Source organism: Copadichromis virginalis, linkage group LG23 (assembly GCF_057382275.1).
Source record: "Copadichromis virginalis isolate Kocher_CV1m ecotype Utaka linkage group LG23, C_Virginalis_male_GT1.1, whole genome shotgun sequence".
In the NCBI taxonomy this organism is placed as follows: domain Eukaryota; kingdom Metazoa; phylum Chordata; class Actinopteri; order Cichliformes; family Cichlidae; genus Copadichromis; species Copadichromis virginalis.
Genome location: NC_140639.1, coordinates 38,407,937 through 38,434,527, shown reverse-complemented (window position 1 = coordinate 38,434,527; position 26,591 = coordinate 38,407,937). Strand labels below are relative to the sequence as shown.

At 37.5% G+C, this 26,591-nt stretch overlaps 1 pseudogene; it reads left to right on the top strand.

The window, feature by feature from the left end:
* The first annotated feature begins 17,492 nt into the window (after positions 1-17,492).
* Positions 17,493-25,516, top strand: LOC146681572 (uncharacterized; annotated as a pseudogene).
* Positions 25,517-26,591: the final 1,075 nt, after the last annotated feature.

Below are 26,591 nucleotides of genomic sequence, written 5' to 3'. Positions count from 1 at the left end.
GTTTGTTCATAACAGCAACCAAGAAAAGGGCAGAGCAAAAAAAAAGACAGGTGGTGGTCCTGCACCCCCTCGTCAACAAGTTGGTTAAGTGAATAATACCCTCACGGGAAAATCGATATCTCTCTATGAGCACACTGTCGCGCTGAGCTAAAGGATCCTGTCTGTCCCGCAATATACGCTGAATTCTGAGGACTCTCCTTATCAATCTTGCACCTTCCGCAATGGGTTGCTCGCGTAAACGGACAGGATATGACTGCGACAGACTTCCCAAATCCACCTTCGCTTTTATAGCCGTGGTCTCTCATCTTGATTACACGAAGTAATTTACAATTACTACTCTGAAATATGAATTACATCTGTAATAATCACATACATGTAATAGAATGTTAATAGTACATTTCCCTTTTTTAGGGAATGACCTGTATGTATCTGTGTGAAATCAATAAAAGGATCAAGTGCTGCATTATCTTTAGTTACATTGATGTTATTTATTTATGGTGAAACAGTGGTGGAATATCGCTGTTGCTTTCGTATGAATGACGCGGACATACCTGCGTGGCCGCGATCTAATCCTGTTTACATAAAGTAAACCTGCTCCCCAGGGCCCTGTTTCAGGAAGCCGGTTTGGAAAACTCAGAGTGAAAAACGACACTCACGGTTGAGTAACCCCGAACTGTCCAACTCGGAATATTCCGTTTCAGAAAGGCTGATAACAATTAGTTCAGTCAACGCAGAGTTGCTTTAACCCCAAGTGAAGCGCGCGGACGAGGATACATAAAGCCCTGATAAGCGGAGCACAGATTAAGCGAGTCACCATGGAGACGGAGGGAAAGAAGGCGCGGTCAATGTATTTCACAGCGCTTGAGGCCGAAATTCTGATGGCAGCATATGCCGATAACATGCAAATTCCGCGGAAAAAAGTAACACAGCCACAGCTGCAAAAGCATGCATGGCAAAACATAGCCGACAGAGTCAATGCGTGAGTGTTAATTTAAACATTGATCGAGGGATTTCCACCCATTTAACACGTTATTTTATCATATGTTATTTTATTTGTTATTTTATACATTTTATTTTGTGATGTGATGTGAGCGCAGGTGCAACCCAACAGGCCCCAAACGTGCCTGGCAGCAAGTAAAAATGAAATATAAAAATATAGTCCAAACAGGTAAGGTGTAATTGTATTATGAGCCATAGTGCTTGGTCTGTTTGTCCCATGTAAATCAATTGCAGTTAGAGGCTACATTAATTTTCTTTCTGTAAGCACTTATTGAAATTATCTGAGCACATTACAAGTACATATTTGCTTACTCTGTATGCTCAAATGTGGCCCGTTATAGCCAACAGAAAAAAAGCGGAGGCCCGAAAAACAGGTGGGGGTCCTCCACCACCACCACTCACAGAGGCTGAGCAGTTGGCCCTCAGCCAAAACAGTGGGCGCCCTGTGGCCGAAGGCATCTCTGCGGGGACATCCTCTGAGTCAATAACCCCGCAAGACACAAGTGCCTACATAAGGGGTAAATTCAAAATAATACATGATGTGCATACATCCTTTCTTCACAGTCACCTTTGCAGTGCGACACATTCATTTGATAAACTCTTTACCATAATGAATTATTTTGTAGTGAAGTTATTTTCCGACTGATTTTGCCTTCCCTCAGCCTTGGTTGTCTTTGAGAGCATAATGACAATGAAGTGTAAGGTGCTTGGTATGTTTGTTAATTGCCATTTGGTCCCTTGTAAGTTATAAGTGACCTGTATAAACCTCATATTCTATCAGTTGATGGTGATGGTGTACTGCATCTGGTGCAGCCTCCTGTTGAGCCAGACCAACATGCAGTTGTGAGTACTCTTAATACTCCACAGATTATATGAGTTTACAGTAGAACAGCAATGTTGTCTATTTCTTTACTACAGGAAAATAATGAAGAAACATTGACAGCTGTTACAGAGGAGGAAGCAACAGAGACACTTTATGAGGTTTACATCTTTTAATACTTTGTGTACAGGAAATACAGGCGACCAATAAAGCCAGTTGAACAAAAAATCTGTTTATTCTTCTTTCAACATGTTGAGGTGATGGGTCAAAAGAAATGATTATGACATATGGTGTCTCTGACTGCTCTTCCATCTTGTATGTCCGTGGGAGGGTCAGGATGTTCATGGTTTGGATCACTGCTGATGTTTGGTTCAGAAGGACAGTGTTCTCCTCTAATTGTGGCAATGTTGTGAAGAATCACACATGCCACAATAATGTCACATGCCCTTTCTGGGGTGACCCTGAGTCTTTGCAGGCACTGGAACCGGGCCTTAAGCATTCCGATAGTCATTTCAATTCTGGCTCTTGTCCTGCAATTAGCCAGATTATATCATTGCTGTGGGCCCGGTTCAGGGTCAGGGTAAGGGGTAAGCAAATAGGGTAAACATGGATACCCCCTATCACCAAGCAAGTAGCCAGTGAACTCTCCTAAGACAGAAGGGTACACTTCAGTTCAAATGTCCCTGAAGCAATTGGTCTTTATATATTTTAAAGTATTCTCAACTCACCATGTCCAAATTTTGTGCTCAGTGTACATTCACGGAATATTTGTGAGTCATGGACAGAGCCTGGCCACTTGGCTTCCACATTTGTGATAATGTTGGCAGCATCACATATGATCTTCACAGTGCAGAGAACACAAATTAGCATCCATTACTATAATGAAATAATTTGTTAGTTTGACATGCTACAGGGAACTATGTACCTGTACATTAATGCTGTGGAAAGACTTCCTGTTCACATAGTCTCCTTCATTTACTGAAGGAGCAATGATTGGAATGTGAGTACCATCTGTACAGCCAATCACGCCTGGGAACCCTGAAAATAAATGTGCAATTTAAGTAGTAGTCCAAGTATCACCACATCATACATTAAGTTTTGGTCATCCTGATACCTGCAATTTTGTGGCATCCCTCTTTGATAAATCTTGTGGGTCTGTGACCGGGGAACACCACAAACGAGTACAGGAGACGTTTCAGCGCAACTGTAACATTCCTGACTGCCCGACAGACGGTAGCCTTGGAAACGTGCTCAGCGTCACCAATATTATACAGAAAGCTCCCGTTTGCAAGAAACCGAAGTGCAATACAAATAATATGTACAGAACTGAGAGAATGTCCGCGATGTGTCACATGCGTAATATATGGCCTGAGGATGTTATCCAAATAAATTATAGATTGTGCTGAGAAACGGTAACGTTCGCACAGAAAATCATCAGGAAATGATAAAATGTCCAAACGCACTCTGATCACTCTCTCCCGGCGGAGAGCTCTGCGGAGAATTTGGGCTTCACGATCTACTGGCTCTTCAAGGAAGTGGCACGCCATGTCCGACACTTCCTACTGTCAGGTTTCCGACAAAGGGGCGGAGACAGTCAGGGTTAGTTGTAGTAAACCTGCTAGGGGGCAGGTTAGCTTCACGGAGTGTGTCGTCATAGTGACTCACTCAGGCTGCAGCTGAACTCGCTTTGTGAAACCGAAAACCCAGAGTTTTCGTTAACTCAGGGTATACTTACTCAGTTTTTCCACTAAACCGGCTTCCTGAAACAGGGCCCAGCAGGTTTACGCTTACGGCTCTGTTGCTATGACAGCAAGTCCCGGATGGGCTTCGGGGAACAGAACGATCCAGGATCACGCGAAATCGTCAACAATCTCATCCAGCTAACTCACTTAGCGCGGTACGAAGAACAGGCCCCAGAACAGAATTTGAATCAAAACAATGGAATTTGAATGAAAACAAAAGAATTTGAATGAAAACAACGGAATTAGAATGAACAGAACAGAATTGAATCAACAGAACAGAATTTGAAACAACAGAACAGAATTTAAATCAAAACAATGGAATTTGAATGAAAACAAAAGCATTTGAATGAAAACAATGGAATTTCTATGAAAAGAACAGAATTTGAATCAAAACAATGGAATTTGAATGAACAGAACAGAATTTGAATGAAAACAACAGAATTAGAATGAAAATTTTTTTTGAATGAAAACAACGAATTTCAATGAAAAGAACAGAATTAGAATGAAATGAAGAGAATTTGAATGAAAACAATGGAATTTGAATGAAAATAATGGAATTAGAATGTACAGAACAGAATTTGAATCAAGACAACAGAATGTGAATCAACGGAACAGAATTTGAATCAACAGAACAGAATTTGAATGAAAACAAATGCATCTGAAAGAAAACAATGGTATTTCAATGAAAAGAATGTCATTAGAATGAACAGAACAGAATTTGAATCAACACAATGGAATTTGAATGAAAACAACGAATTTCAATGAAAAGAATTGAACTAGAATGAAATGAATAGAATTTGAATGAAAAAAACGGAATTTGAATGACCAGAACAGAATTTGAATCAACAGAACAGAATTTGAATCAACAGAACAGAATTTGAAGGAACAGAACAGAATTTGGATCAAAACAATGGAATTTGAATGAAAAAGAAAGCATTTGAATGAAAACAATGAATTTCAATGAAAAGAACAGAAGTAGAATGAAATGAATAGAATTTGAATGAAAACAACGGAATTTGAATGAACAGAACAGAATCTGAATCAAGACAATGGAATTTAAATGAAAACAAAAGAATTTGATCAAAACAATGGAATTTGATCAAAACAATGGAATTTGAATGAAAACAACGGAATTAGAATGAAATAAATAGAATTTGAATGAAAACAACGGAATTAGAATGCACAGAACAGAATTTGAATCAACAGAACAGAATTTGAATCAAAACAAATGCATCTGAATGAAAAAGAAAGCATTTGAATGAAAACAACGAATTTCAATGAAAAGAACAGAATTAGAATGAAATGTATAGAATTTGAATGAAAAAAAACGGAATTAGAATGTACAGAACAGAGTTTGAATGAAAATAAAGGAATTAGAATGAACAGAACAGAATTTGAATCAAAACAATGGAATTTGAATGAAAACAAAAGAATTTGAATGAAAACAACGGAATTAGAATGAACAGTACAGAATTTGAATCAACAGAACAGAATTTCAATCAAAACAATGGAATTTGAATGAAAACAAAAGTATTTGAATGAAAACAATGGAATTTCAATGAAAAGAACGGAATTCGAATGTACTGAACAGAGTTTGAATGAAAACAACGGAATTAGAATGAACAGAACAGAATTTGAATCAAAACAATAGAATTTGAATGAAAACAAAAGAATTTGAATGAAAATAATGGAATTTGAATCAAAACAATGGAATTTGAATCAAAACAATGGAATTTGAATGAACAGAACAGAATTACAATTAAAACAACGGAATTTGAATGAAAACAACAGAATTGTAAAACAAACAATAGAATTTGAATAAAAAGAGTAGAATTAGAATGAACAGAAGAGAATTTGAATCAAAACAATGGAATTTGAATGAAAACAAAAGAATTTGAATGAAAACAATGAAATTTGAATCAAAACAATGGAATTTGAAGGAAAACAAAAGCATTTGAATGAAAACAATGGAATTTCAATGAAAAGAAGGGAATTTGAATGAACAGAACAGAATTTGAATCAAAACAATGGAAGTTTAAAACAAACAACAGAATTAGAATGAAAACAACGGAATTAGAATGCACAGAACAGAGTTTGATGGAAAACAACGGAATTAGAATGAACAGATTAGAATTTGAATCAAAACAATGCAATTTGAATCAAAACAATGGAATTTGAATGAAAACAAAAGCACTTGAATGAAAACAATGAATTTCAATGAAAAGAACAGAATTAGAATGAAAACAATGGAATTAGAATGAAAAGAACAGAATTAGAATTTACAGAACAGAGTTTGAATGAAAACAACGGAATTTGAATGAACAGAACAGAATTCTAAAACAAACAATAGAATTTGAATAAAAAGAGTAGAATTACAATGAACAGAACAGAATTTGAATCAAAACATCGTAATTTGAAAGAAAACAATGGAATTTCAATGAAAACAGAAGCATTTGAATGAAAACCACGAATTTCAATGAAAAGAACGGAATAAGAATGAAAAGAACGGAATTAGAATGAAATGAATAGAATTTGAATGAAAACAACGGAATTTGAATGAAAACAACGGAATTTGAATGAACAGAACAGAATTTGAATGAAAACAATGGAATTTGAATGAAAACAAAAGAATTTGAATCAAAACAATGGAAGTTTAAAACAAACAACAGAATTAGAATGAAAACAATGGAATTTGAATGAAAACAACGGAATTAGAATGTACAGAACAGAGTTTGAATGAAAACAACGGAATTACAGTTTTTTTAAATTGGTTTGGCGCAGTTTTCCACATTACACATTACACCACTACCAGTGCTTCCTGTGAGGCCATCATCACCACACCAGGGCCTGTGGTGCTGGATGAGGCCATCCACATTACACCAGGGCCTTTGGTGCTGGCCAATACCATCCACATTTCACCAGGGCAACTGTTGTTGGCTTCTACCATCCACATTACACCACGGACAGTGTTTCCTGTCAGGCCATCTTCACCCGACCAGGGCCTCTGCTGCTCGTTGATGCCATCCACGATACACCAGGGTGTGTGGTGCTGACCAATACCATCCATCAACAGAACAGAATTTGAATCATAAGAATAGAATTTGAATGAAAACAAAAGAATTTGAATCAAAACAATGGAAGTTTAAAACAAACAACAGAATTAGAATGAAAACAACGGAATTTGAATGAAAACAACGGAATTTGAATGAAAACAACGGAATTAGAATCAAAACAATGGAATTTGAATGAACAGAACAGAATTACAATTGAAACAACGGAATTTGAATGAAAACAACAGAATTCTAAAACAAACAATAGAATTTGCATAAAAAGAGTAGAATTAGAATGAACAGAAGAGAATTTGAATCAAAACAATGGAATTTGAATGAAAACAAAATAATTTGAATGAAAACAATGAAATTTGAATCAAAATAATGGAATTTGAAGGAAAACAAAAGCATTTGAATGAAAACAATGGAATTTCAATGAAAACAACGGAATTAGAATGCACAGAACAGAGTTTGAATGAAAAAAATGGAATTAGAATGAACAGATTAGAATTTGAATCAAAACAATGGAATTTGAATCAAAACAATGGAATTTGAATGAAAACAAAAGCACTTGAATGAAAACAACGAATTTCAATGAAAAGAACAGAATTTGAATCAAAACTATGGAATTTGAATGAACAGAACAGAATTCTAAAACAAACAATAGAATTTGAATAAAAAGAGTAGAATTACAATGAACAGAACAGAATTTGAATCAAAACAATGGAATTTGAAAGAAAACAATGGAATTTGAATGAAAACAGAAGCATTTGAATGAAAACAACGAATTTCAATGAAAAGAACGGAATTCTAATGAACAGAACAGAATTTGAATCAACAGAACAGAATTTGAATCAAGAGAACACAATTTGAATCAACAGAACAGAAACAATGGAATTTGAATGAAAAAGAAAGAATTTGAATGAAAACAACGAATTTCAATGAAAAGAATGGAATAAGAATGAAAAGAACGGAATTAGAATGACATGAATAGAATTTGAATGAAAACAAAAGAATTAGAATGAAAACAACGGAATTTGAATGAAAACAACGGAATTAGAATGTACAGAACAGAGTTTGAATGAAAACAACGGAATTAGAATGAACAGAACAGAATTTGAATCAAAACAATGGAATTTGAATGAACAGAACAGAATCTGAATCAAGACAATGGAATTTAAATGAAAACAAAAGAATTTGATCAAAACAATGGAATTTGAATGAAAACAACGGAATTAGAATGAAATGAATAGAATTTGAATGAAAACAACGGAATTAGAATGCACAGAACAGAATTTGAATCAACAGAACAGAATTTGAATCAAAACAAATGCATCTGAATGAAAAAGAAAGCATTTGAATGAAAACAACGAATTTCAATGAAAAGAACAGAATTAGAATGAAATGAATAGAATTTGAATGAAAACAACGGAATTAGAATGTACAGAACAGAGTTTGAATGAAAATAAAGGAATTAGAATGAACAGAACAGAATTTGAATCAAAACAATGGAATTTGAATGAAAACAAAAGAATTTGAATGAAAACAACGGAATTAGAATGAACAGTACAGAATTTGAATCAACAGAACAGAATTTCAATCAAAACAATGGAATTTGAATGAAAACAAAAGTATTTGAATGAAAACAATGGAATTTCAATGAAAAGAACGGAATTCGAATGTACAGAACAGAGTTTGAATGAAAACAACGGAATTAGAATGAACAGAACAGAATTTGAATCAAAACAATAGAATTTGAATGAAAACAAAAGAATTTGAATGAAAATAATGGAATTTGAATCAAAACAATGGAATTTGAATCAAAACAATGGAATTTGAATGAACAGGGGCCTGTTCTTCGTACCGCGCTAAGTGAGTTAGCTGGATGAGATTGTTGACGATTTCGCGTGATCCTGGATCGTTCGGTTCCCCGAAGCCCATCCGGGACTTGCTGTCATAGCAACAGAGCCGTAAGCGTAAACCTGCTGGGGAGCAGGTTTACTTTATGTAAACAGGATTAGATCGCGGCCACGCAGGTATGCCCGCGTCATTCATACGAAAGCAACAGCGATATTCCACCACTGTTTCACCATAAATAAATAACATCAATGTAACTAAAGACAATGCAGCACCTGATCCATTTATTGATTTCACACAGGTCATTTCCTAAAAAAGGGAAATGTACTATTAACATTCTATTACATGTATGTGATTATTACAGATTTAATTCATATTTCAGAGTAGCAATTGTAAATTACTTCGTGTAATCAAGATGAGAGACCACGGCTATAAAAGCGAAGGTGGATTTGGGAAGTCTGTCGCAGCCATGTCCTGTCCGTATACGCGAGCCACCCATTGCGGAAGGTGCAAGATTGATAAGGAGAGTCCTCAGAATTCAGCGTATATTGCGGGACAGACAGGATCCTTTAGCTCAGCGCGACAGTGTGCTCATAGAGAGATATCGATTGTCCCGTGAGGGTATTATTTACTTAACCAACTTGTTGACGAGGGGGTGCAGGACCACCACCTGTCTTTTGTTGCTCTGCCCTTTTCTTGGTTGCTGTTATAAACAAACAGATTATTCCAGGGTCTCTTTCCAAGAGACTAAAAGCAATATAAGTGATAAATATTACCATTCTGTAGAATATTCTTATATTTCACTTTTACTTGTTCCCATGTTCTAGTGGGTCCTGTCGTGGCTCTAATGTGAAAGAGGATAAAATATAACATATTATAATATAATGTAATATAATATTGGATAATATAGTGTAATATAATAAATCTACCCTACCGCCTACTGGTGTTGGCCAGAGGGGCCGATGGCGCGATATGGCAGCCTGGCTTCTGTCAGTCTGCCCCAGGGCAGCTGTGGCTACAACTGTAGCTGCCTCCACCAGTGTGTGAATGTGAGAGTGACTGAATAGTGGCATTGTAAAGCGCTTTGGGTGCCTTGAAAAGCGCTATATCAATCCACTCCATTATTATTGTTATTATTAAATTACTTACGAGTTTAATTTGTCAGCAACTTCCTGCCAGCCCTCGCTCCTTGCTTTTGCAGCCTTTGCAGTGTTCCCTTGCGTTCTGATTAAACTCTGAAACTCCTGAAATCCCTCACTCAAGAGTTCTTGCTCTGCTGCCGAAAAATACCGAGCCGAGCGCGCTCCGTCGACATTTTCGCCGACCAATCAGAGGGTTGCCGATCAATGTTTCTACTATCGATGCGTAGCCCCTTTTATGACACCCAGTGATGTCACATTACTGCGTCCAGCTGTACTAATCGTCAACAGCAGGTGTGTTCGGGGAACCGGATTAGCGCGCTCACGGTTAGCGCGATGGTTTGGTCTTGGATGTTTCATTTGATCTTGGATGTAGTAAGCGACGTACGAAGCACAGGGCCCAGAACAGAATTACAATTAAAACAACGGAATTTGAATGAAAACAACAGAATTGTAAAACAAACAATAGAATTTGAATAAAAAGAGTAGAATTAGAATGAACAGAAGAGAATTTGAATCAAAACAATGGAATTTGAATGAAAACAAAAGAATTTGAATGAAAACAACGAAATTTGAATCAAAACAATGGAATTTGAAGGAAAACAAAAGCATTTGAATGAAAACAATGGAATTTCAATGAAAAGAAGGGAATTTGAATGAACAGAACAGAATTTGAATCAAAACAATGGAAGTTTAAAACAAACAACAGAATTAGAATGAAAACAACGGAATTAGAATGCACAGAACAGAGTTTGATGGAAAACAACGGAATTAGAATGAACAGATTAGAATTTGAATCAAAACAATGGAATTTGAATCAAAACAATGGAATTTGAATGAAAACAAAAGCACTTGAATGAAAACAACAAATTTCAATGAAAAGAACAGAATTAGAATGAAAACAATGGAATTAGAATGAAAAGAACAGAATTAGAATTTACAGAACAGAGTTTGAATGAAAACAACGGAATTTGAATGAACAGAACAGAATTTGAATCGAAACTATGGAATTTGAATGAACAGAACAGAATTCTAAAACAAACAATAGAATTTGAATAAAAAGAGTAGAATTACAATGAACAGAACAGAATTTGAATCAAAACAATGTAATTTGAAAGAAAACAATGGAATTTCAATGAAAACAGAAGCATTTGAATGAAAACCACGAATTTCAATGAAAAGAACGGAATAAGAATGAAAAGAACGGAATTAGAATGAAATGAATAGAATTTGAATGAAAACAACAGAATAAGAATGAAAACAACGGAATTTGAATGAAAACAACGGAATTAGAATGTATAGAACAGAGTTTGAATGAAAACAACGGAATTAGAATGAACAGAACAGAATTTGAATCAAAACAATGGAATTTGAATGAACAGAACAGAATTAGAATGAAAACAATGGAATTTGAATGAAAACAAAAGAATTTGAATGAAAACAATAGAATTTGAATGAAAACAATGGAATTTCAATGAAAAGAACGGAATTAGAATGAAAAGAATAGAATTTGAATGAAAACAACGGAATTTGAATGAAAACAACGGAATTTGAATGAACAGAACAGAATTTGAATGAAAACAATGGAATTTGAATGAAAACAAAAGAATTTGAATCAAAACAATGGAATTTCAATGAAAAAAGATGAAATTAGAATGAAATGAATAGAATTTGAATGAAAACAACGGAATTAGAATGAACAGAATAGAATTTGAATCAACATAACAGAATTTGAATCAACAGAACAGAATTTGAATCAAAACAATGGAATTTGAATGAAAACAAAAGCATTTGAATGAAAACAATGGAATTTCAATGAAAAGAAGGGAATTTGAATGAACAGAACAGAATTTGAATCAAAACAATGGAAGTTTAAAACAAACAACAGAATTAGAATGAAAACAATGGAATTTGAATGAAAACAACGGAATTAGAATGTACAGAACAGAGTTTGAATGAAAACAACGGAATTACAGTTTTTTTTAATTGGTTTGGCGCAGTTTTCCACATTACACATTACACCACTACCAGTGCTTCCTGTGAGGCCATCATCACCACACCAGGGCCTTTGGTGCTGGCCAATACCATCCACATTTCACCAGGGCAACTGTTGTTGGCTTCTACCATCCACATTACACCACGGACAGTGTTTCCTGTCAGGCCATCTTCACCCGACCAGGGCCTCTGCTGCTCGTTGATGCCAACCACGATACACCAGGGTGTGTGGTGCTGACCAATACCATCCATCAACAGAACAGAATTTGAATCATAAGAATAGAATTTGAATGAAAACAAAAGAATTTGAATCAAAACAATGGAAGTTTAAAACAAACAACAGAATTAGAATGAAAACAACGGAATTTGAATGAAAACAACGGAATTAGAATCAAAACAATGGAATTTGAATGAACAGAACAGAATTACAATTAAAACAACGGAATTTGAATGAAAACAACAGAATTGTAAAACAAACAATAGAATTTGCATAAAAAGAGTAGAATTAGAATGAACAGAAGAGAATTTGAATCAAAACAATGGAATTTGAATGAAAACAAAAGCATTTGAATGAAAACAATGGAATTTCAATGAAAACAACGGAATTAGAATGCACAGAACAGAGTTTGAATGAAAAAAACGGAATTAGAATGAACAGATTAGAATTTGAATCAAAACAATGGAATTTGAATCAAAACAATGGAATTTGAATGAAAACAAAAGCACTTGAATGAAAACAACGAATTTCAATGAAAAGAACAGAATTAGAATTTACAGAACAGAGTTTGAATGAAAACAACGAATTTCAATGAAAAGAACGGAATTCTAATGAACAGAACAGAATTTGAATCAACAGAACAGAATTTGAATCAAAACAATGGAATTTGAATGAAAAAGAAAGAATTTGAATGAAAACAACGAATTTCAATGAAAAGAATGGAATAAGAATGAAAAGAACGGAATTAGAATGACATGAATAGAATTTGAATGAAAACAACAGAATTAGAATGAAAACAACGGAATTTGAATGAAAACAACGGAATTAGAATGTACAGAACAGAGTTTGAATGAAAACAACGGAATTAGAATGAACAGAACAGAATTTGAATCAAAACAATGGAATTTGAATGAACAGAACAGAATTAGAATGAAAACAATGGAATTTGAATGAAAACAAAAGAATTTGAATGAAAACAATAGAATTTGAATGAAAACAATGGAATTTCAATGAAAAGAACGGAATTAGAATGAAAAGAACAGAATTTGAATGAAAACAATGGAATTTGAATGAAAACAAAAGAATTTGAATGAAAACAATGGAATTAGAATGAACAGAATAGAATTTGAATCAACATAACAGAATTTGAATCAACAGAACAGAATTTGAATCAAAACAATGGAATTTGAATGAAAACAAAAGCATTTGAATGAAAACAATGGAATTTCAATGTGTTACGATTGTGATCGTAATTGTGTGTGGATCTGAGTGTCCAGGTGCTCCTCCGGGATTGGTGCATCCAGGGTGGATGGCTCACACCGATTGGCTGAGGACTGGGAGACAGCGGATAAGAAGAGCCCGCCAGGGACTGCCCAGTCATTCATCCTCGGCCCAACCCAGCCGGCAGACCGGTCACTGCATCGACGTATTATGTAATGTAAGAGCATGTAGGGGTGGACCGCCTTTTTGGTTGATCAGTTTTCTCCTGTTTTTGTTAGGTAGGGAGGAAAGTGATTGTCGTTTTGTTTAGTTCTTTTGAGTAGGTAAGTTTCGTTTATTCCTGAGATAGGCTACTTTTGTTTGTTGTTTTGGCCTTGGGTTCACCCTGAAGCTATGATATGCTCCCTTCCTTTGTTTAATCGCACCTATTGTAAATAAATCACTGTCACAAAATAGTAAGTGTGTGACGTGCTGCTTGGGGTTGGACGGGGATGGATCACCCTTTATGTTGTGGTCTGGCCGCGCCTAGACGGGCCATAACATAATTGGGGGCTCGTTCCGTTTCTTTTCTCGCTTGTTGGTTTGTGGGGTTGGACGGGACTTGCCAATATCCTTTTAACAGGTCTAATTTAGTGACGTATGTAGCTGAGCCGACACGATCAATGCAGTCCTCCATTCTGGGGAGAGGGAAAGAATCCGGTTTTGTGACAGCATTAACCCTTCTGAAATCGGTACAGAAACGTGGGGTGTCATCTGGTTTAGGCACCAAAATACAGGGTGAACTCCACGCACTGTTACTGGGCTCAGCTAACCCATGTTTGCCCAGGTTTTAAAGGAGTTAAAAGTTAAACATCAAACGTCCAGCCCTTATCCCGTTAACCCCCAGAGCTTCTGAAGTCTCCGCGTTTGTAACTCCAGATCATTTCCTCCAATACACGGTAATGCCCTTTGGGTTGCGAAACGCACCCGCAACATTTCAACGTCTAATGCAGAAGGTATTGTTTGGAGTGAGAAACTGTGAGGCATACTTGGATGACATTGTCATTTATTCTCCAACATGGTCAGAACATCTGGAAACGCTCTCTGAGGTGTTCAGACGTTTTTGTGAATCTTCTCTCACACTAAACCTCTCTAAGTGTGAGTTTGGTAAAGCCACCATTACTTATTTAGGGAAACAGGTCGGACAGGGGCAAGTGCGCCCTGTTGCTGCGAAAGTACAGGCCATTGTTGATTTTCCTGTCCCGCAGACAAAAAGAGCACTGCGTCGTTTTTTAGGAATGGCCGGTTTTTATCGAGGGTTTTGCAGAAATTTTTCTGATGTGGTTAGTCCCCTAACTGATCTTGTTAGCCCCTTAAAACCTTTTATTTGGTCTCCAGCATGTCAGGTGGCATTCGAATCTGCCAAAGCATTGTTGTGCAGTGCACCAGTGCTAGCTGCGCCGAATTTTGAGCGCCCTTTTAAACTAGACGTTGACGCCAGCTCGTGTGGCGCAGGCGCTGTTCTGTTACAGGAAGATGATCACGGCGTAGATCATCCCGTCTGCTACTTTTCAAGAAAGTTTAACAGACACCAGGCCTATTATAGCACCATTGAAAAAGAGGCCCTTGCCTTACTCCTTGCGTTACAGCATTTTGAGGTCTATGCTGGGTCAAGTGTGCTGCCTGTGCAGGTGTTTACCGATCACAACCCACTGGTGTTCCTTTCCCAAATGCGCAACTCCAATCAAAGACTTATGCGCTGGTCCTTGTTATTGCAAGATTTTAACTTGGAGATCAGTTACAAGAAAGGGAAGGATAACGTATTGGCTGACACCCTGTCTAGAGCACTGTCTCCTTGAATTAAACATTTTGGGGTTAATGTTAATTCTTGGGTAAGGGGGTGTTACGATTGTGATCGTAATTGTGTGTGGATCTGAGTGTCCAGGTGCTCCTCCGGGATTGGTGCATCCAGGGTGGATGGCTCACACCGATTGGCTGAGGACTGGGAGACAGCGGATAAGAAGAGCCCGCCAGGGACTGCCCAGTCATTCATCCTCGGCCCAACCCAGCCGGCAGACCGGTCACTGCATCGACGTATTATGTAATGTAAGAGCATGTAGGGGTGGACCGCCTTTTTGGTTGATCAGTTTTCTCCTGTTTTTGTTAGGTAGGGAGGAAAGTGATTGTCGTTTTGTTTAGTTCTTTTGAGTAGGTAAGTTTCGTTTATTCCTGAGATAGGCTACTTTTGTTTGTTGTTTTGGCCTTGGGTTCACCCTGAAGCTATGATATGCTCCCTTCCTTTGTTTAATCGCACCTATTGTAAATAAATCACTGTCACAAAATAGTAAGTGTGTGACGTGCTGCTTGGGGTTGGACGGGGATGGATCACCCTTTATGTTGTGGTCTGGCCGCGCCTAGACGGGCCATAACAAATGAAAAGCAGGGAATTTGAATGAACAGAACAGAATTTGAATCAAAACAATGGAAGTTTAAAACAAACAACAGAATTAGAATGAAAACAATGGAATTTGAATGAAAACACCGGAATTAGAATGTACAGAACAGAGTTTGAATGAAAACAATGGAATTACAGTTTTTTTTAATTGGTTTGGCTCAGTTTTCCACATTACACATTACACCACTACCAGTGCTTCCTGTGAGGCCATCATCACCACACCAGGGCCTGGGGTGCTGGATGAGGCCATCCACATTACACCAGGGCCTTTGGTGCTGGCCAATACCATCCACATTTCACCAGGGCAACTGTTGTTGGCTTCTACCATCCACATTACACCACGGACAGTGTTTCCTGTCAGGCCATCTTCACCCGACCAGGGCCTCTGCTGCTCGTTGATGCCATCCACGATACACCAGGGTGTGTGGTGCTGACCAATACCATCCATATTTCACCAGGGCCACTGTTGTTGGCTGAGGCCATACACATTACACCACTACCAGTGCTTCCTGTGAGGCCATCTTCACAACACCACTGCCTGTGTTACTGTCAGGGGCCATCCACATTACACGCGGGCCTGTGGTGTTGTCCGAAACCATCCACATTTCACCAGGGCTTGTTTTTCTGCCTGAAGAAGCTGAAGCAATTGGTACATTTTCAAAACTCTTAGTACTTATATCACAACAGATCATCAAAAGTGCACGTTTTTCAAACATTTCAGCATATTTTCAATTGTGTCAGTACAATACACATTATGACAAAATATCCTTTTCACTACACAAAATAAATGTTTCATCTAAATAAATGTTTTGTTCACAGTTACTGCCTCATAATGTTATCACTATCAAATTTTTGATTTGCATCTCTTATTATTCAGTTTAATACATTTGTCTATCATTTAATTCAACTGATCTTAATGTTTAATCAATGAATCCTTCATTATGTCCATGGATTTTCAACTTGACTGATTGTTGTCTGGTCATTTGTAAGTTACACATTGCTGCAGGAGCTTTCAATCGAGAAATACTAATTGCTAATTGTTTCCCCCTGATGATCACAATTAGTTACCATATAAGTAGAACTTTGTTTGAGACTTTGCACTGTTCAAATATGGAGCAGGATAGACTCGTAGGGAGAGGTGATGGTGCTCCTCGACAGAGAGGTGGGCACAGACAAAGAGAAAGAGGTGGTGGTGCTCCTCAACAGAGAGGTGGTCTTCAGAGAAATGTAGGCAGAAGACAACGCACCATCATCTCTAATGAAGTCCGGGCCATCATTGTTGACCATGTGGTTAACAGAGGCTTTACCATGGCTGAGGCTGCCAGGTTGGTACAGCCTAATTTACAAAGGTCAACTGTCAGCTCTATCATCAGAACTTTTCGCCAAGAAAACCGGTATGTCTGCTATAGCAACTTCACTTCTAAAATATAGTACTCTATTGTATAGATGAACAACATGTAATTGTCAGTTTACAATAATGTAATTTGTAATACTTCAATATTGACAGTATATGATTGTCCTCAGAATTAACAGGAGACAACCTGGTGGTGGTCGCCCACGTGTTTTGACTGACCAGCAGGTGTTGGCTGTGGTGGAAATGGTCAGGGCAAGGAATGACATACGGCTGTCTGAAATCAAACAGGCTATTGAGAACAGCAATGACACCTTTGCCAATGTGCCATCAATTAGCCTTCCAACGATTGCCCGGCTTTTGAAGAAGCACCAGGTTTCCATGAAACAAATTTACTTGGTTCCTTTTGAGAGGAACAATGTCCGGGTGAAACAACTGTGTTCAGAATATATTCAGGTACAACACTAAACTGGCATGCAATTACTGTGACAGTACACAGCAAAAACTGGAGTGTTAAAATTTCAGGGTTAAAGATGTTAGAGTTGATTTCCACTCTCAAAGTGTCATTTTAACACATTCTGATTCAAATAGTGTTCAGTGTTGGAGTTATTAAACAGTGTTATTCAAGTCCAAGCAAATGAACTCTGAAGAGTTATTTAACTTGGTAGGCCCCTGGGCTTCTGCCCAGGTAAACCCGTGGATCAATTAATAGTTTGCTCTGCCGGGCCGATTTTCCATGTGCTTCTGCTGGTTACACCGTGGTGGATGCCTGCCGTGCTGCTTGGAGTATTTTACACAAACGGTAAGTTATTCAAACTTATATAAAATTCACGGTATTCTATCGGCGCAGTGAGGTTTTCTTGATGTTTCTTGGTGTTCGGTTGCTGAAAACGAGCTTTAATAGAGGAGGAGATGTGTCGAAAATTCTATTTAGCCTCCAATGCTAATGTTAATGTTGCAGTCTTTTTACTCGTAAGTGACGGTAGACACTGCACGTGGAAGCGCCGCGCCACGTTCAGCTTTTCCCCTGTTCACACAGACACGTCTTTCTCCATGCCAGTTCATGAGCGTTTTTGCTTCTCTGTTTATTCAGAGTAATTTTTTCACAATTGATAAGTAAATAACATCCCAAAATAATTGAAGAGAGCTTGTTTTAGTCACTCCTGCTTTTACTTTGACATCGTTCATCGCTGACTTGTCTCTAATCTGTCTCTCTCTCTGTCTCACTCTCTTCTCCCTTTGAGACACCCGCCCCAAACATAGTCAGTTAGGCTGTCCCCTCCTTTGCTATGTGTTCATTTTCATCTCTCTTGTCTCTTTTCATACACAAATCTGATCGCATTTGTCAATCGCAGTATTTTATTTTGGAGAATAGCTTTTATCTTCAAAATTGCCTGGATTGTCTTGTGTGTCTTGGTGTAACTTCCTGCGGAACATGCGTGGCCCACGCAAAAAATAGACCAGATACCGAAACAATCGCTTCGTAGCACTCCGTGTCTGGTGTAAACTACACCATAGATTAACGTGTATTTTGTATTGTGTTATGTATCAATTGGACTCCTGCATAGACAGACACAGGTTTATTTGATAACATTAAATGTTATTGCAGTGAAATTCAAACGCATGGTCAGTATTAATCACCATGTACGGTATATGTCAGTGTTTTAATCATTTGTGCTTGAATTGCTCTAAATGTCAAATACTATGCCATCTTTGTTATTATTTTATCCCAGTAAAATGCTGGTCCAGGTTCGATACTGCCAACAGCAGAAGTATGTGAAGTTGGAAGAGGTTGATGGGCGTTTTGAGTTTATGCAGTTTCATGAAAAAGGTTTGTTTATATCTTACCTAATTTTAGTTGGGGGGGACAGAATTTTTTGTAGGGCGTTTCGCCAAGTCTCTTGAATCATACAGTGGTGTATCACTTTAGTGAATGTGAGGCAAGAACAGTTTACTTAAAAGGTGCACTCAGATATATCTTATCTTTTCCAGTCATCGAGAGATTTTGCCTGCCACCTGATGCAAAAGTAGTGTACAAAGATGCAACAGGGACAGAAGTTGATGAAGTGATTTTCAGTGATCTTATCAGCCAAGGCACTGTGGTCCTAACAGTTTTCTCAAGTGATGGTGAGAAATTTAAAGGGGCAAGCTCAACACCAGACATGGGGAAGGGCTGTGTGGCTGCTGGTTGTTCCAAATAATCAGGAGCACACAATTTGACCAATCAGCTGTTTGAACATTGAGATCAGTTAATTTAAATGAGTCAGGTCTGCAGTGTGATGTTGCCTTGTTAGTTAAAAATCTGCAGCCAGATTTGTTTTTCTACACCTTACAGAATAATGTTGTTTTTTCCTTTTAGAATTTTCTGATTACTCCTTGTCTTCTGCATCTGATTGTTCTGACTCAAGCTTCAGCTCAAATGCAAGTACATCAACTATACTTCTAGATGAGGGTCCCAGGAAGAAAACAAGAGTTGAGGGTACTGTTGATGCAGCATCTGCTAAAAAGGTTGTGACAAAACTCAGTTCTCATAGTATTTTTTCTACTTCATTATTCTTAATATGTAGAAAAGCTATTCCTCACTTTTTGCATCTTTTTTTTTCTCAAGTTAATTGAAGGTGTACTTGGAACCAATTCAGGTGGTGAAGAGGTTCTCCAGGAATATCACACAACACAAACTCTAACAGATGCTACCAGAAGAAAAATGGTCAATATAATAGTGGCTCACATGATTGATTGCCATGGGTATGTGTGTTCTATTTGTGCATTTTATTTTTTTTTTAAATACAAGTTACTATTTTGCCATTACTTAAGCATGTTAATTTAAAATCGTTTTTCAGGCACCTCCCCACCAAAGCTGTTAGAGAACAGTACGCGCTAGGGGTAGTGACATTGTTCCCATCCCTGAAAGACCCATACTCCAAGAAAGGCTATGTATAGTCACTACTATTGCACTTTGTTTACATAATTTTCATGCTGTGCATCATTGGGATTTGTGTGTGTTGACATTTAAGTTCTAAAAATTTTCAGATTGACAACACATTATTTTTGAATGTATTTACATTTTAGGAACACTTCTATGATGCTGCAAGCAGCACTGGATACATTTCTTGGCGTTTGAAAACGATACAGAGAAAGACTAGAAGAGGATCTGCACCACCAAGTAGCTCCACTGGCTTTACTCAAGGAGGTAAGAAATTAAGTGTCCACAAACTAGATAATGTGCTCATTTACATTAGATACTATTTTGTTTTCATTTACCTATCTGATCAGCACCTATGCTTTTATGTTTGTGTTTTTCTTCAGGGGGCCCAAATTACCAAAGGCCCATTAATGTCGACATGTAGCTTGATGGAGATGCTTGCCAGGAGGCCATCTCTTTGCTGAAACATACATCCGACACTTCCTTGATTTTCCAGAAGATGAGAGAGACCTTTCAGCATCGTCAGAAGGTCATCAATGATCCTGACAAAAGTCTTGATATCCTGTCTATCTTCCCAAGATTCTTGGATACAAGAGGATTCACAGCAACTCCAGCATGTCCAAATTAACACTGTCGGATTTGATTTCAACACTATTAAAGTGTCTATATGGGTCCACACCAGAGAGTGTTAATTTAACTCTTTTTGGAGAGTTGGTACGTTAACTCTGATTTAGTGTTAAACACCAAATCTGTCTGGAGTTGATAATTTAACACTTGGTGTTAAGAGTTTATATATTAACTCTCAAAGAGTATTTTAATTTAACTACGTAAGAGTTATCTTCTAATTCATTCTAAAAAGCGGGAATTTTACTGTTCTGAACTTCTAGAAATTTCTTTTGGAAATAAACATTTACTAAAAAGATGCAATGGTTTTTGAAAAACATTTATTCTGAACTGTGCACCACAATTTCAAAACATTTTCTGAAAGATGTAACAGTATACATGTTCTCACTTTCATTAGAATTTTGTTTATCAAAAGGTCTGACATGGTAAATGCAAATAACAGCATTCTCATCACTTATTTCTTCAATACAATATGCATGTCCTTCATTCATCCCTTTGTGGAACTTCAACACACTTCTGCTCTCCCCCATATTCCATCTTCACAAGCATATCCTGTGCGGAGATCGAATAAAAATTAGTTGACACTAATTAATGGCACAAATAATCCAGTAAACAATTGCAGCACAGTAAAAAAAAAAAAAAAAAAGGAATCCTCTTTGAGCCATTACTTGTCTTTTGGGAAAATACTTTACACAAGGACGCAGGCAACAGGTAATACTGAACTAAATGTAAAACCTCAACCTTTTTCATTTTTACCTAAACCGTGTGCACAAAACTCTGGAGTTATCTATGCTAACGTAGAATCCAGTCAGGACGTCAGCTACTGCTGTTTGCTCGGTTTTTTTTTGTTTTTATGGGCGATCGTTTTCAGGCTTCAAGTAGCACCATTATACCAACATTTCACATTCTAGACATTGTTTTAGGTGTATTTGACCAAAAGTTTGACTGAAAATTCACATGCAAGCTTTTTTTCAAGGCTGTGGTATTTGCCCGCAAACAATACCTTTCAGCTAGCTAAAACAGAATATTATGCTATCACCGAGCAACATGGCTAATGCCTTTCACACAGCTTTGTCTCAACTCCAAAGAGCCACAGAAGTAAAAGCTAATAACAATTGAAACAATCTTTGAAAAAGTGACTTACCAAGCATGGCAAACAACTCAAATATGTAGCAAATGTTCTGAAACGGCTTCACTTCAGCTTCGATTGGAGCCGTGCTGGGGGCGGAGTCTGTGAATTTACTCTGTTGGTGTCATAGCCCCTGTAGGAGTTCAGAGTTAAGAGGTCAAGAGTTAATGTTTCCATTGTAACACCTCCAGATTTGACAGAGAAACACTCATTTTTAACACTCGATTTTAACTACTATCATTTTACACCTCAGAGTTACATTAAAAGAATGTGACTCTGCTTAGAGTAAAATTAACTCTACTTTTGCAAGGAGACTATTAACACCAAAAAAGTTAACACTTTTGAATTTGCTGTGTTGGTGAGAATATTCAGTGGAATTTTTAATATCACTTTAAATTTCAAGATGAATGTGGCAGTAGTAGATTTTCTTTCTTAAAGGTGAATCAAGACTTCACTCTCCTGTTTGATGATGAGATATCTACCAGGCTGCTTCAGAAATGGGATCCAATCTTTAGGTATCAAATCATCAAAGAGGCCAAGCAGCTCACCTCAACAGTAGAGTTGCGTCAATTGGTGCAGTCAGCAGAGAGTCCACCAGGAAGTGATCTTGATGAGGCAGCAAGTGAGTTTGTTAAATATGATTTGCTATAAGCAGTTAAAGTTCAATAGCATCAGGATTCTATTAATAAATACCAATTCATTCACCTGTTAGCTTTGCTTCATCAGTTTTCTTTAGCTGTTAGTTTAATGTTTATGACAGCACATTTCAACTTTCTTAGGAAGTGTTTCTAGTTCTCCTTAAAAATTGCATTTGAAAGATTTGCTGTCAATTGATTCTTGTGACTCTTTGGCCGCAGCCTTTGACCAAGACATGGCCTCCCTGTTGTTACTGTTACATCTACTTCCGCCACCCCCAGGAGGACCAAAGTATCAAAAAATCAGCGCCTCTGATGCTGTTGAGAGACTTGTAGTCTTTCATAAGGTAATTTAATATTTATAGTTTTTGTCATAAGTTGTCATGTCACTGGTTAAGAGGTGAATGAAACAAATTACAGTTGAGCTTACAAAGGAGGTTTACATACTCATTTCTGTGATGCTATTATCTCTGACTTGCTCCTGTGTCTAATGCTCAGTATCTTTGTCTCAACTCCAGTCTTGCTGCAGTTTGGAAGAGCATCTCCAGAATCAGCAGAGTCAGCAGCCATACCTCCTGGCTGTTGGGCGCCAGAAGAGGAAGGTCGACAGCTTCTATGTTGCCATAGACAAGCGTCTCATCCCCTGCCAGGCCAGCCGCTCCCTTGGGGCATTTGATGAGCTTTTTAAAGCTCATTTTGTGTTCAATGTGTCTTATGATGCTGCACTTGTGAATTTCTACACATTTCTGCAGACAACAGTATACAATATTGATATGGGGAAAATGAAGGCGTCCCCAAGACTTGAGACTTGAGAGCCAAAATCCTTAACCAGGAAATTCTTCTCACAACCTAAGTAAAAATCATTAAAATGCTGACATGTTTTTTGTGTAAGAGAGCTTATCTCAGCAGTCAGCAGCTGATTTCACATTTAAGAGGTGAACATGGTTATTATCCTGGACCTAAGTTTAAGTTATGTTGTTGGCAGCCAGGCTGCAGGCTTCAGTTCCAAACTTATGCAGGCTTTAGGAAGCACCTCAGTTTTCACAGCAATGTTGACCACAATGATCGAACTTCAGCCATTGCTTCTTTTTCTAATGACACAGTTTCACCTGCTTTGGAGGACCAGTTTAATTCCTCTTATCTTCCTCACAGTTCTCCCAGTGTTCTTCCAGAGTCTAGTTCTTCCAGTGTTCCAGTGAGCATTGATTCAGTACTTACAAGGGATTCATCCAAAGAAATCTGTGCATCCATTGTGGCCAAACTGCAGGGTAGTGGCCTTTCTAACAGTTTAGTATCCTCACTTGTAGGCGATTTGGAGGAATTAACAAGTGAGCTTCGCTCAGAAGCAAAGCAGGCCATTCTTTCTGCGTTACCCACAAAGGACTCCAGCATATCTTTAATAAATGAATGTTTTGAAAATTTTGAAAACCCTTTCACCAATCTGAACACAGAATGGAAACGAAATAAATACTTCAATCTAAAATGGGGAGTTGTAGAACCTAGAGAAATAACACTTGGAGTGAGGTATGACATCAGGCGAAATCAGAAGTTTGGTACTTATGATCAAGTACCTGTGAAGGATACTTTTATATATGTACCTATTTTGGAGTCTTTGAAGTTCATGTTTAGAAATCCAGAGATTTGTGTTTTCCTGCAGAGAGAGTGTAGCTCAGAGCCTGATGCTTATCATGACTTTTGTGATGGAAGTTACTTTAAAACTCACCCTTTGTTTTCAGCCAAAAGGCATGCATTACAAATTCAGCTATACTATGATGACTTTGAAACAGCCAATCCTCTTGGCTCTAAACGCGGAATTCACAAAATTGGCTGTATTTATTTTGTTATAAGAAACTTGCCCCCAAAATTTAATTCCATTTTGATGAACATTCATTTAGTGTCACTTTTCCACACACCAGATCTGCAAAAGTATGGTTTTGATGTTATACTGGAACCACTGATAAATGATGTCAAAAAACTGGAAAGCCAAGGGCTAAGTCTTCCATTTTCTGATGAGCAGGTATATGGCACAATATCACAGATCACTGGAGATAACCTAGGGATGCACTCAATTCTTGGTTTTAATGAGTCGTTCAGTAGCCGTCATTTCTGTCGCCTTTGTTTGATTGAGAAGAATGATTGTCAAATGGTGTACAGTGAAGATGATCCTAAAATTATTCTTCGTGGGAAAGATTTGTTTGACATACATTGCCAGTCTCTTCGGGAAGATCCTAAATTGAAGTCACTGTATGGGTTGAAAAGAAATTCTGCACTCAATTCATTGCAGTATTACCATATTTGCAATAACTACTCATTTGATATAATGCATGACCTTCTTGAAGGTGTGGCTCAGTATGAGGTCAAATTGCTTTTTGAGTATCTTACGCAACACTTCATATCAGAACAGAACTTGCTTTCTAGGATTTATGGTTTTGACTATGGATTTTTAGAAAGAAAAAACCGGCCCACTAAAATCATATTGGACAGTGCTGGCAATAGCATTGGTTTGAACTCTATCCAGACATTCTGTCTTGTGAAAAACATCCCACTTTTGTTTGGTGACATTATTCCTGCAGGGAACAGACACTGGAATTTGTTATTGTTGTTACTTCAAATAATGAACATTGTTTTTTCACCTTGTCTCACTCTGGGAATGACTATATATTTGAAGAATTTGATTATTGACCACCACAAACTATTTAAGCACACGTATCCACACAGAAACTTGATTCCTAAGCATCATTTTATGATTCATTACCCATCCTGTATTCGAAAAATTGGCCCTTTACTGTATATGTGGAGTATGAGGTTTGAAGCTAAGCACAAGTTGTTCAAAGATTATTTCAAAAATTTCAAAAACCTCACCAAATCGCTTGCTAAACGGCATCAGATGGCCATTGCTTATCACTGGGAAACCTTTTCTCTTAAACAGAAGGAGTTTGGGCCAATTAAATCATTTTCTTTAAGAGGTGAAAGTGTGGTCAATAGTGAAATGCTATTATCAAAAGATGTTTTCTCAACAAGTTGGGTTAAAATTGATGGTGTAGAGTACAAAGCTGGACTCGTTGTTTGCAGTACAATGGAGGAAGACATGCCAGTCTTTTGTCAAATAATTGATACACTTATGGTTGAAAATGACATTTTTTTGTTGACACACAAACTCTTTACTGAAAACTTTGATGAACATCACCATGCATTCAAAGTAGTACAAACTGAAGAACGGTGTGTCATAAAAATAACTGAACTCAAATGTCACAGACCATTTGATATTCAAAACTCATACAGTGCTGCAGATGAAAGTTTGTACATTATATCTTCATTTATTATGTTTTGATTCACTTTCTGGGAAAAAGAAGCATGATAATAAATGTTTTTGGACAATGTACAGTTTTCTTGAAATTATTCTCATGATTGTACTTGTTGTCGTTAAAAAGTTATGTTAATCTATTACATAAATAGTTCTTTTAGGGATTAAAACTACCTTAATAAAAGATTAAAGAGTTAAAGTAGTGTTATTTTTCAATCTGTGTAGTGTTAATTTAACCCAGTTTGGTGAGTTAAAAATTAACTCAGACATGGTGTTAATAATAATTTGCTCAGTGTTAATTTAACCCGGTTTTAAGAGTTAAAAATTAACTCAGACATGGTGTTAATAATAATTTGCTCAGTGTTAATTTAACCCAGTTTTAAGAGTTAAAGAAGGAACTCTGACAAAGTGTTAAATAATTAACTATTTTGAAAATGTTAATTCAACTCTGTAGAGTGTGGAGCTATATAAACCCTGAAAAAATGTTAAAATCAACTCTGTGGGAGTTGATTCAACACTACAGTTTTTGCTGTGTACTGACAACTACTAGTTGTAAAAAAACTAACTAAATAATCATTTTAGAGGGTGATGGAGCTGGACGCTGCTGTGAATCATCACAAGTATATTTTTGTTGATGAGGCCGGTTTCAATCTGGCAAAAACTAGACACAGAGGACACTCTATCTTCCACCATATTCCCCTTTCCTCAACTCAATTGAGGAATTCTTCTTTACATGGAGGTGGAAGGTGTATGATCGACATCCCCATGAGCATGTCTCCCTTCTTCAAGCCATGTGTGAAGCTTGTGGTGATATAACTGCTGGGCAATGTCAAGCCTGGATTCGTCATGGCAAGAGATTTTTCCCACGGTGCCTGAACAACGAAGACATCCACTGTGATGTTGATGAAAATTTATGGCCCAATAGAGAGTTAATACCATACAGCTTATGACAAAATTTGATCCGAAGTGATTGATGGCCCTAATCACGACCTTTTGACCTCCCGCCCCTCCCCCCCGGAAGCGTGTAATGAGCGTGACGAATCGCATCCGGAGAAGGGGGGTGGGAAACCCCCCGCGTGACGAATCGCATCCTGAGAAAGGGGGGTGAACCCCGGAAGCGCGCCATCTGTTGCTAACCGTGTCGAATCGCA